Here is an 11,722-nt window from a genome sequence, read left to right as displayed (position 1 = left end):
TTGGGGCAGGTGCACGTAGGGTTGTTCTAGGGTAAGCAGGCCACCTAGAACGCCCTCAATCGATGTAGAGACGAAGGAGGAATAGCAAGTAGTAGATTGGAAAAGCTAGGGCAAGAGAAAATAAAAAGATAAAAGTTTTTGTGTTTGATCGATTGGATGATCTCAATCGGCCGTGACCCCTTATATTTATAGGGTGGGGTGGACTTATCCCGCAAGGAATCCTTTTTACAGATCAAGATCTACAAAAATCATAATTGTACTCAGATTCCAGGTGGACTTGTCTGACCGGTTGGACCCACCGATCAGATCGGTCAGTGCTTTGCCGGATCCAAAATAGGGCCGACCGGTTAGACCACTGCACGCACTGGTCAGACCAGTCTAGTCTAGCCTATGCCAATTTTGGTCGTCAACAGATTGGATTAGTTTGCTCATTGAAATGCCATAAGTTGGAACCAACATCCGTGATACGAAACCAAAATTAGAATGAGGAAGAAAAAGATATCATGATGTAAGTCAATGATTCCTTGCATCGTAGGTGTTGCTGCATCTTGAGATCCAAATTGCCATCGTTCCGCAGAGACCACTGTTACCTTCCATGTAAAGCTACAATGAGTTTTGGTTGACAAAGACAAAGGCATCATTGAGAAAGACAATAGTGTAGATTTAGGCGAGAGAAGAATTTATTCAGTACAAGGTTGTCTGCTTGCTGATGAGCAATGACAGACATGTGTACCAATGCATTAAATGTATACGTCTGCTAGCACCACATTATGGGTGCATTAAATTGTTACAACTAGCACCAACCACTATATGAGTGTATTAAATAATTACACCTGCCAACAACATAACAACAAATGTATATTGTCTTGCTCATGAGTCATGATAGATATATGCAGACCATTACAAATCCATTAAATACTTGTGTCTGCCAACCACCACATTATGAATGCATTAAATTCTTACAACTGGCAACAACTCGTATATGGATGTACTAAATAGTTGTAGCTACAAACAAACCCAACAACTGTTCTACAACGTCTTGCTCATAAGACATGGTGATATGCATCATAGCACATATGCATTAAATACTTGCATCCGCCATCTTACGTTGCTCTATGGGTGCGTTAAATTCTTACAGCTGTCACCAACCACTACATTAATGTATTAAATACTTGCAGCTGCCAACAACCCAACAACCACGTTACATAATCCTATATATTAAAAGACTTACTATTATATATTACTTGAACCACATGTGTTGATGCTTTTCTAGCACGTGGCGTATAGCCAATGAGCAACCTAGAACGTGGAACATTGCAAAGATGAAGCGTCCATCTTCTCAACAAGATTTAATTAGTCCAACTGGAAATTAGAGCCTGCCAACTATTCATGACAACTAGCTAAAGAGCTGTCAGCATCTTGTATAAATAACGGTGCCCGGATGGCTAGTGAGAACACAGGGCAACATATAGCAGCAAGTCTTAACTAGCAGTGAATGGGTGTTCTTCTTTTGTTCGTGTCACTTCTGGTATGTCCTGTGCTTCCTCAAACACATGCACTCTCAAGTAGTTCTCTTCGTTCTTAGCCAGAATGTTGTGGAACCATACACTGAATTGATAATAAAGTTAGTTTTTAAACCTTTCACCCGTTTTGATGTTGCAGCAATGATGGTCTTGCAGGTTGCTGTGGCCGGCAGTGGTCACTGTGCAGCTTTGGTGACATGAGCCTTGTTGCATGTAGAAAATAAGGAAGATGAGGCCGAAAACCTCCTTCATCTATGGCGAGTTGTATTTCCTATGCTAATATATGTGGTCCCTGGCTCTAGTACTAAGCATGTTCCATCTACCCATGTGTGCTCATCTACAAATGTGTTATATTTATTTATTTTATCGCATGTTTTTTTTTCTATTTACACTCACATTTCTGACTTGCTATCCATGACAGGTCCACTTGCCTGATACCAAGGCTTCTTGTGAACTCCTCTCTCCATCTCCCAAAGAGTGCCATAGTTTAATGTACCTGCATGCACATAAAAAAATTAATCCATCCTTTGTCCCCTCACCTTTTCTAGTGCTCAACATCCTCTCACCCCTCCCTGTTTTGCTACCTGTGTCCTCTCCTTTGTGATTATTAAATTGCATTTTCCATCCGGGTTTGGCAACTGTTAACAGGAGCATGACTTTCTCAATGGTACTCTTGTTTTGCACAATCCTAAGTGGGGTTCCTCACCTGGTAGCATGTGAAGGTTCCAATCTTTCTTTGTGGCGTTGAGCCACGCCTAGTCCAAGTGCATAACATTTTTTATTTCAATCAACTTGGAGTCGCTTGGTAAAGTATACTGATCTAACAAAGAAAACATCACCTCACCATTTCATTTCTTGATTCCTTCCATCAAATAAGCTTTTAGTTAGTTGGAATGTTGTCATAACAGGCCATCTTCAGATGACCTATGCACTGAACTTTTAATCACACCTAGGGATCTTGCAAGTGTACTCCGATCCTCATGTAGTCCTATGTTAGGCAATTGTAGCTACACGTGATTGATAAACTTTATTTTTTTTGCATTATCATCTATTGGGCTCCTTTAATGATACATCAACTGCTACACCTTTCTCATAACATTCGACTATATGCCGGCTAATATTGAACTTTTGGGCAACTAGGACAAATAAAAATGATCAATCTGGTGAATGTGCTCTAAGCAAAATCATTGTTTCAAAATGTGAACATACCTAGCTCGTCATGCAGATTGTGCTCAATGTCTTCTAGGTCATGGACAAAATTAAGTGTTGTTTTGTTATTCTGCTGAAGAAATTAATCATTTTCTAAATGTCTAGCAAAGTAGAGACTACTAGAAATTTGGCATTTTAGAATGGATAGAAATCATTGCAATGGGCCTGAAATCGTGACATATCTACCAAAATAGTCACTATTTCACTTCTATTGGCTGGCATGGCAACTAGCTGCATGGTTAAAAGATTGGACCATGGTTTTTTTCAATTGTTGCAATAAAAGTGGTAATTGTCACATGATGAAATAGTAGTTGCAACAATATAATTTTCTGGTAGAAGAACATTCCAAATTATTATAACCATAAAAAACTGCTAGTTGGAATCTAACCTTAGACCTATTAGGCACATAATCCCTTACCACTACATTAGAGATACTTCTATTTTATATTTTACTAAAAATTATTTTACATTTTACTAAAAAAATTAGCTTATCCTCTTTGTACACAACAAGAATGCACAAAAAATATGGCCATAATTATGAAAACACAGCAATAGTACTCATATATTGTAACAATGCTTCATGTAGGTAATATTCGATTTCATTGATGCAAACACTTTTGGGACTATTGCCACACTATAATATGGCTAGACAATCATCATAATTCAAAAATATATTCTATTTTTCAGAAAAGATGGTTGATCTGACATATACTGATTGCAACAATAGTTTTTGGATTTGAACAGCGAACGGTCTTTTTCGGACCATCCATGATAACTTTGTTTCTCCCTATTTTGAGCGTAATGGCTGGAATTCAGGGAGTTGCTATAAATACCCCTTACTCTGCGTAGGAGAGGTCTCTTGGCACTTTGCAAAGGTTCTTTGATATTCCCAAGCCAACCTTCCCCTCTGCCTCACTTACTTTGGTTAGCGATTTCTCTTGTGAGTGCGAGAGCATCTGAGTGCATTTCATCAAGTGTTTGAGCTTTGTGACACTAGAAAATCTTCAAGTAAGCGTCATTGGCTTGTTAGTCTTAGGTGTTGTTGCCTTACAGATGGCTTGGAGAACATGACATCATTGGGCCATTCAAGAAGATTGTGGAGGAGGCCCGGCTATTCTTGTGAGAGGTTCTCGAGCTCACCCTGACAGAGTGGTAAAGAGCAACTCTAGTGCCATTAAGGTTTGATGAGATTCTTTGATTCAAGCTGGCTCAAAATCAAGTGGAGTTGTGATAGAGGAGCAGTTGAGGCATTGAATCCACCTCAACATGGATTAGGGTTGACCGGCATGTCATCATCAAAACCACAAAAAATCATCTCTTTTGTCCAGTTATTCATTTGCCCAATTTCATTCTCAATTTACTTTAAGCAATTTGCACTTGCACTGAAAGAGATTGAATATTTCCTGTCACCCTAGGATGCAAACCCTCACTAGAACTAGTGTTAGTAGATAAGCTCTCTCTCTCTCTCTCTCATGTTAGTAATTAAATTTGCTGAGTGTTGTGATTTTAGTTGAAACCGCCTATTCACCCCCCACTATTCGGTATAATTGATCCTACAATCTACCACTATATTCTTGTTGTGCACGTTGATATTATGCTCCTTGACCGATCCCCTCGTAGGGCAGGAGGACCTATGTTGATGTACCCAGGGTAAACATCCCCCGCAAAAGGCACCACAAGTGTTTCAATGGAAGATGCAAAATTTGGATCTTTTGTAATGCCACGGGTGGCATGGTTTCATCATGTTTCCACTCTTTTATGTGTTTTGGATCCGCTTATCATGACCATATCGATTGGAACTGGAACGCTCTATGCAAAGTTAGCATACGTCACCTCCACCATCTATCACCAATTCCTCAACATCGCATGGCCATAGGACAACCAGCTTGCCATTGCCATGAAACAATGGCATCGCACGAACGATGCAGTAGCGACCGTTACATTAGTGACATTGTTGACGGTCGTTAAGTGCGAAATATGACCGTCAACTATACTCGTTTAAGAAGGAAAACTATACCTCTTACTCGCATATTTGTATCACTAACCTAGCTCCACAGTTGTTTTCGAGAATTTATGATTTCAGGAGAACAAGTCCAGAATAAGAAGAAAACAAGAAGAATACGCAGACGAATTCACAGAAGATCGCGTCCTGCGTCACTCATACAAAAGAGGCCCACCTGACTGACCAAACCGACCAACTGGACCCCGGCACCGACATACCAACATCAGGACCCACAGGGAAGACACACGAAGAAAGACGGTGGCCAGGGGTGCCAAGGTGGGGCCGGCCGAACCCATGGTTCGGCCGAACCTGCCCTGGCTCCCGTCCAGGTGCATTTTGGCGGGAAGTCTGATCTGATCCTCCTGAAGGCGGTTATGAATGTTTCCATGTATAAACTTGGCGGGAACTGACCTCACGGGGCTATAAAAGGGGCCTCCCTCCACACACTCAACAAGCCTCTCTCTCTACACTCTCTTGTGACTTGTACTCCTTAGGTTAGTGGAGCTAGACTAGTACTTCATCTCTTTAGCGAATCCAGTCGTCCTCGGGGTCAGCGAGCAATCCTCGGCCTCTAGTATGGCTTTGTATTCCGAAGTTCTTTATGCTATTCATTCAGAGTTCATTCTTGATTATCTTGCTATGTTCGTAGCTTGCTTAGCCTTGATCTGTGCTTTACCAAGTTATTCTAGTTGCATGCTTAGACCAGATGATCTGGGTAAGGATATCGGTTCGTTGTGCTTTCGCGCTTGCCTTAGCATCTTACCTGTCCATCCGATGGGTGGGGGACCTGGGGGTGCTAGGGTAGTGACCTCATATGCGGGCATGGTGCCCAGGTATGCGGGATCCTTCAGATATGACGGTGCTCCACGGTGTGACTGGGGTAGACCGCAGGTGGTGACAGCCCTGTCGGTCCGCCGGGAAGCTGCTTTTTGGTTAGCGTACTCCCTGACGTTCGGGTACGGTGTAGGAGTTCATGCAAAGATGAAACAGGACTGGATGTTCTACAGTGCAGGTCATTCTCCCCGATGTCCCTAATTTCCCGGCACCTGTAGTTCTAAGCAATGTGGCTAATGTAACTTATCTTCTAACATGAATAGTACACTAGGAATCTTTGCCTATGCTCCCACTAATTTTAGGATTGCTTGTTTATTCTTTATTCATGAGAGTTGGCTGTTCTGTGTGTGTCACTTTACTCCTGATTATCCTTTATTTATCACTTACCCCTATATAGTCAGTGGTCTTCATCTTGCTCAAACGTGTCATGGTTATGCAACTAAGTAAATACACTTTACACAACCTACCCATCCCTTGGTAAAATATAAATAACGATACCCTGAATACTTCCGGGTGAAGTGCTACAACGGTATATCCGTGCGCTTGCGGATCCTTCTGTAAACGTTAAGACATACCACATGGCATCTTCGAGGCACCATTGCTAGGAACTAACCACTCCTAGTGGCGACGCTAAGAAATACCAACAAACGTTTCTGGCGCTGTTGCCGGGGATGGCACTAGGTGTAAATTTATTTACTAAAGTACATAAACATGGCAATATAAGTAAGAGGTAGCTACTACTTATACAGGCTAATGTGTTTATCTTTTTGTTTTCTCCTGATTGGATGAAAATAGTGTAGTGTATGTTTGGTTTCTTCTTGCCGACAAATTTTGTTGAAAATCCCGAGAAGCTCGTGAGAAGGGTCCGACCTCGCATCGTTCCTCCTCCGATCTCGCAGTCGACAAGCAAACCAGCTTTCCAAACACCATCAACTGAACTCATGGCTGAGAAGACTCTCCGCAACTGCACCCAACGTTGATGTTGTGGACGTGAACTTTGAGCTGAAGTCCAGCCTCATAAACATGGTGCAGGCTAGCCCATTCTGTGGCAAGCCGAATGAGGACGCTAACGCCCATCTCCAGAATTTTCTGGAGCTCTGCAAGACCGTAACCATACGGGGCGTTACGGCTGACGCCATCAGGCTCCGTCTGTTTCCTTTCTCCCTCCTGGGGAAGGCAAAACAATGGTTTTATCAGAACAAGGAAGCCGTCAGCACGTGGGACAAGTGTTCCACAGTGTTCCTCGCTAAGTTCTTCCCGTTGGGCAAAACCAATGCCCTGCGTGGAAGAATTTCAAGTTTCCAGCAGACAGGGATGGAATCCATCCCAGAAGCTTGGGAAAGGTTGCAAGAGTACATACTCGCCTATCCTCATCATGGGATGGATGAGTGGCTCATGCTCTAAAGCTTCTACAACGGGCTAACAACAACATCCAGAGCCCACCTTGATGTGCTGCTGGAGGAGCCTATCTCGATCTCACCATCGCCAAGGCCACGGCCTTAATCGAGAAGATGGTCTCCAACCAGGGCTGGAACGAGGAGCGTTCCCAGCCCAGAATGCCTGTTCCCGTCCATGCTACAAACTCGTACTTTATGTGCGAGGTTTGTGGTGACGGTGGACACTCAGGGAATGACTGCCCCGAGACCCGAGAAGACGCAACCTACATCAACAACAACAACACCGGGTTCTGTCCACAAGGAGGCCAGGGGTGGGGTCAAACATGCCCACCATTCCAAGGAGAAGGTAACAACTTTAACTCAAATTTCAATTCGAACCAAGCCTCCTTGAGAGACATAGTTTTTGGCCAAGCTAAAATAAACGAATCTTTAAACAAAAAAGCTTGCTACCAACGATAAAATTCTAGAAAGCATACATGCTAAAGTTGAAACTCTTTCTTCTGCTCATAAAAATCAACTAAGTTTCAACAAAATGATAGAAACTCAACTGGCTCAATTAGCTACTGCTGCTCCTGTCTTTGTGAATGGGAAGATCCCGGGGCAACCCGAATCAACCGTTGAAACTGCAAATATGGTGTCTACCGGGTGGGGCAACCCTCCCCGGCAGACTTCTCGGACTAACCATGCAGGCAGGTACAATCCCCCCAAGAAATGACACTTTTGATGGCCTAGTGGCAGCAATTCAAGAAGATCCAGGGGTCCCCATGATCAGCTGCTCAATCTTTGATCAATACTATGAGCATGCACTCTGCGACCTGGGGGCCAGTGTCAACATTATGCCCATGGTAATTTACGAGAAACACTTATACCCTGCTCTCCCCCCAACATACATGTGTGTGCAGCTCGCAGACTCTACAATCCGGTATCCCGAAGGGATAGCCAAGAACGTTTTGGTCCGCGTGCGAGACTCCTTCGTCCTTGCAGACTTTGTAGTAATTGACATAGATGGTGATCTAGGAATCGAGCTCATCCTTGGACGACCATTCCTAAGGACCGCCAGAGCAAGGATTGACGTGGGAAGAGGAGAAATCTGCTTCCATTGGGAAGGAGGACATGTTCTTCAAATTCAAATAGAGGGAAGAGCAGCGCATCCTAAACCGACAGGATGATGAAGGGTAGGCAATTTGGGATGCACCAGAATCCCCACTACCAGGACCTACTACCACATGATCAAAAAAAGTTGTGCAAAGAGGGTGTGGCATAAGGTCACAAGCTCGTCCTCGTCCAATTCTCCAGGACAAGCCGAGCAGTGGTAATCACAACAGGAGAAAGGTCCCGATCGTTAGGCTCTAAACGACGAGCCCTTGCCGAAGGTAAATCGGTACGTATCTCATATTCACCCTCCATCATTTTGCTTTTCTCAACCTTTTTCGATTTTTCCCACTGCATGTTTGAATTTTCAAAACATCATTGCATGCTAGAAACTTTTCTAGCACTTTTCTGTTTTTCACAAAAATCCAAAAATATTTCCGAGCATGAAAATCCCTTGAAAAATAAATTTGAACATCATTTCGAAGCAAAGTTTGGCCGGCACCGAAGTTTTAAAAGTTTTTGACCGTTAGAAGGGCAGTGGGCCCTGGCTGTCAGCAGGGTGGCCCACCTATGGTTCGGCCGAACCCTAGGGTCGGCCGGCCCCCTGCCAACGGCTAGTGGCCACAACTTTTTCCAACGGTAACTAGCCGTTGTGCCTGGCTTCTCCCAATGGTGCCCGGCCAATCTCTCTTTAAATAAAGGCCGAGGGGTGAGTTTTGAGCTCTCACACTCAACTCTCATTCACTCACTCCCTCTCAAACTCTCTCAAACTTTGCTCTCGGGTTTTCATTGGATTTTTGCTCAAGATTTGATTTCAAGAAACCTCTCCTTCTCATTTCTTTGCTGCAAGAAAGGAGGAGCAACTCACAGGTAAGAACATTCAATTCGGTTCATTAACATAACCCGTTTCGAGTTGCATTCATTTTTGTTCCATAATGAAAGGCATAGGGCAGAAGGTTTCCGGTGCATTCAAGAAGATGACGGGTGGAAGTTCATCCCGTTCGCGGGGTGGCTCAAGCTTGTATACACCCGAACCTACGCCTACACCAAGCACGATGGACTACGAAGAGGAAGAACAATATGAAGAGATGCAAGCCGAACCGCAAGCCGAGGTCATAGCGATTAATGCAGAAGATGCACTGTACCTCGACTTGCGAAATGATCGTTAACGACAAGGCTACGCCATCCTCAAGAACAGAAGCTTCGTCCACACCCGAGCATTCAATCCGGACCTCCTCATCAAAACAGGTATGTACGAAGACTTTTCTAACGTTTGGCATGAAATTGGATGGGATAACTTCGTTCCCGTTGAGGAGTATGGTTCTCGACTCCTCACCATCCAATTTCTTTGCACTCTTCGGGAGGTGGAAAACGTGGTTTATTTTTGACTTTTCGGGAAAGAATATTTGTTTTCTTGGAAAATTTTGTCGGCCACCTCGATTTCAACAAACGCTGGCCGATTTCTCTCGACCAAGCTTGCCGAGGTTTTAATCATCATGAGTTTTGGGGCCGGATTTCGGGTCAAGTTGTCCATGGCAAGTTTTCACCTATATGCAGCGATATTCATAATCCAACTCTTCAGTTGATGCACAAGTGGTTGACCATCACTCTCTTTCCAAGAGATGATGTCCGACCCGTGCGCAACGATGAGTTGCTCATTCTTTATGGCATGCTCAACAAGATCAAAATCTTCCCCGCGCAAGCTTTGGTTAAGCAATGGCTTTCGAATTTCAAGATGACGGGTCCTATTGAGTGCACTTCTTTGATTACTCATATCGCTACATGTATCGGTGCCTTAGAGGGGAATTTTATTCCTTTCATTGAGGGCGACCGTGCGTATATCGACGAGGACTATTTGATCCAAGGTCACACACTTAAGAAAGGCCCGAATGACTCTTTGATTTTCTTTTACATGGGCTATACAAATGAGATTCCGCTACCCAATACAGAATTCCATTTGTATAATTGCCATTTGCTAACCATCCCTCTCATTCCACGAGAAGGGGGTCGTAGGCATAGATCTTCTGGTTTGCCTGGCAGGATGACAAGAAGCAGGACTAGAAGGGAAGCAGAGCCGACACCACCGCCTCAGCAGCCACATCACTCATATCAGCATGAGGCCGGTGGTTCATCATGGCACAATGCCAGCACTGAGGAGTGGACATGGCAGGCACCAGGCCGCCGGTCCACCAGTTCCAGCTCCGGTGGAGCCCCGAACCTCATAAGATGGACATTTTCGTCCCGAGGTTTCGGTGCCATCAACCAGCAGCTAGGTGAGCTCGGGTGCAGGGCGACAACATACAAGAGACGCTGAACCAACACATCGACAGTACCCAAGCATGGCAACATCACACTGGCGAAAGACTCCACGACATGGTGCAGTCGTAGTTGCAGCGACAGGAGGAGTGGAGGGCATACTGCCGCTGGACGGGTTTCAACCCCGACCAGCCGTTGTAAGCCTGAAGCTAGCTTGGGAGAGGACCCCCACGAGAGGTAACTTGTATCATTTCGCTTTACTGCTTTCATAACTTTGCATGAAACCCATAAGAATTTGCAAAATCAGAAAATCCATAAAAAATTTGCATAACTAAAAACAAATAAAAATTTGCAAAACTTAGAAAACACCAAAAATATTTTCCTTTAATATGTGTAGTAAGCATGATGTAAGTTTTTCCTTGTTGAGATGATGAATATTTGCTCTGTTAATTTCCTTTATATGCTTAGTTACAACTTTATGTTCTACCTAGTTTTGGGTTTGGTGGCTTAAAAATGTTCAAACCTTAAACTTGAAACTTGTGGGTAGCGAAAAGTATGATCCAAATCTAAGTTGTTGTGAGCTATGATATGGTTAAATAGAGTTGCTATGATCTTCTCTTATGTGATACTTGACATCCGGAGTATTTAATTTTGAAAACACAAAAATAATAATAAATGTTTCTAGATGATATGAAATTCCTATCCAAAGCCATATGTTGATTTTTATTGCAAAACCTTCCACATATGCAGCTTGCTGTCTCATTGAGTTTTGTCAAATTGGTGTGACCCTTAGTGAGATTCATTTCATACTCCCATGATCAAGATCACGTACACATTTCCACCACATGCTATGCTTCTACACTAAGTGTAGCGAAAATGGCCTCTCATGCCATATTTCAATATATTGTTTTGGCGATTGATGACACACACAACACATGGACTAATATGATTGTTAAGATGATCATTCTCAGGCTTTCAGGTTCAAGTGATGACAAAGAGAAGATATGCAAAGATAGGCCCGAAGGGCCGCCCCTACGGGGGTTCCGCATGGTCTTCGGTCGGTAGCATCGGAAGAACCGACGCATGAGCATCGGTGCATCCGATGGTTGTCGGAAGAACCGACGCCATGGTATTTTGGTGCAGAAGGGAATCGAAGCCAAGTCAGCTTATAGGCACCGGATGAACCGATGGTTCAAAAAGGGGCATCGGTGCATTGGGCGTACTGTGTTCCAGAGACGATGCAAGTCGCGCAAGAGCCAAGTCTTCAGCACCGGTTGAACCGGTGAAGCATCGGTGCATACCATCAATGTAATGACGTCAGCTGCCATTGTTCAACGGCTACTTCTGGTTACGAGTGATTGGATGAACCGACGCTACCCCAGCCAGAGGCATCGATTCATCCGATGATA

The 11,722-nt window shown here is 43.9% G+C and overlaps 1 long non-coding RNA gene and 1 other non-coding gene across 2 annotated transcripts; one reads left to right on the top strand and one right to left on the bottom strand.

Annotated features, from left to right (window-relative positions):
- The first annotated feature begins 993 nt into the window (after positions 1-993).
- On the top strand, positions 994-4,443 carry LOC120671415. Its single transcript, XR_005673637.1, has 2 exons — positions 994-1,528; positions 1,680-4,443. It is a non-coding gene; the product is annotated as an uncharacterized LOC120671415 (long non-coding RNA).
- A 2,400-nt stretch (positions 4,444-6,843) lies between these two features.
- Positions 6,844-6,950, bottom strand: LOC120671782. Its single transcript, XR_005673872.1, has one exon. It is a non-coding gene; the product is annotated as a small nucleolar RNA R71 (small nucleolar RNA).
- Positions 6,951-11,722: the final 4,772 nt, after the last annotated feature.

The sequence above is a fragment of the Panicum virgatum genome, chromosome 4N (genome assembly GCF_016808335.1).
Source record: "Panicum virgatum strain AP13 chromosome 4N, P.virgatum_v5, whole genome shotgun sequence".
Lineage (NCBI taxonomy): Eukaryota > Viridiplantae > Streptophyta > Magnoliopsida > Poales > Poaceae > Panicum > Panicum virgatum.
This window is presented reverse-complemented; position numbering and strand designations above follow the sequence as displayed.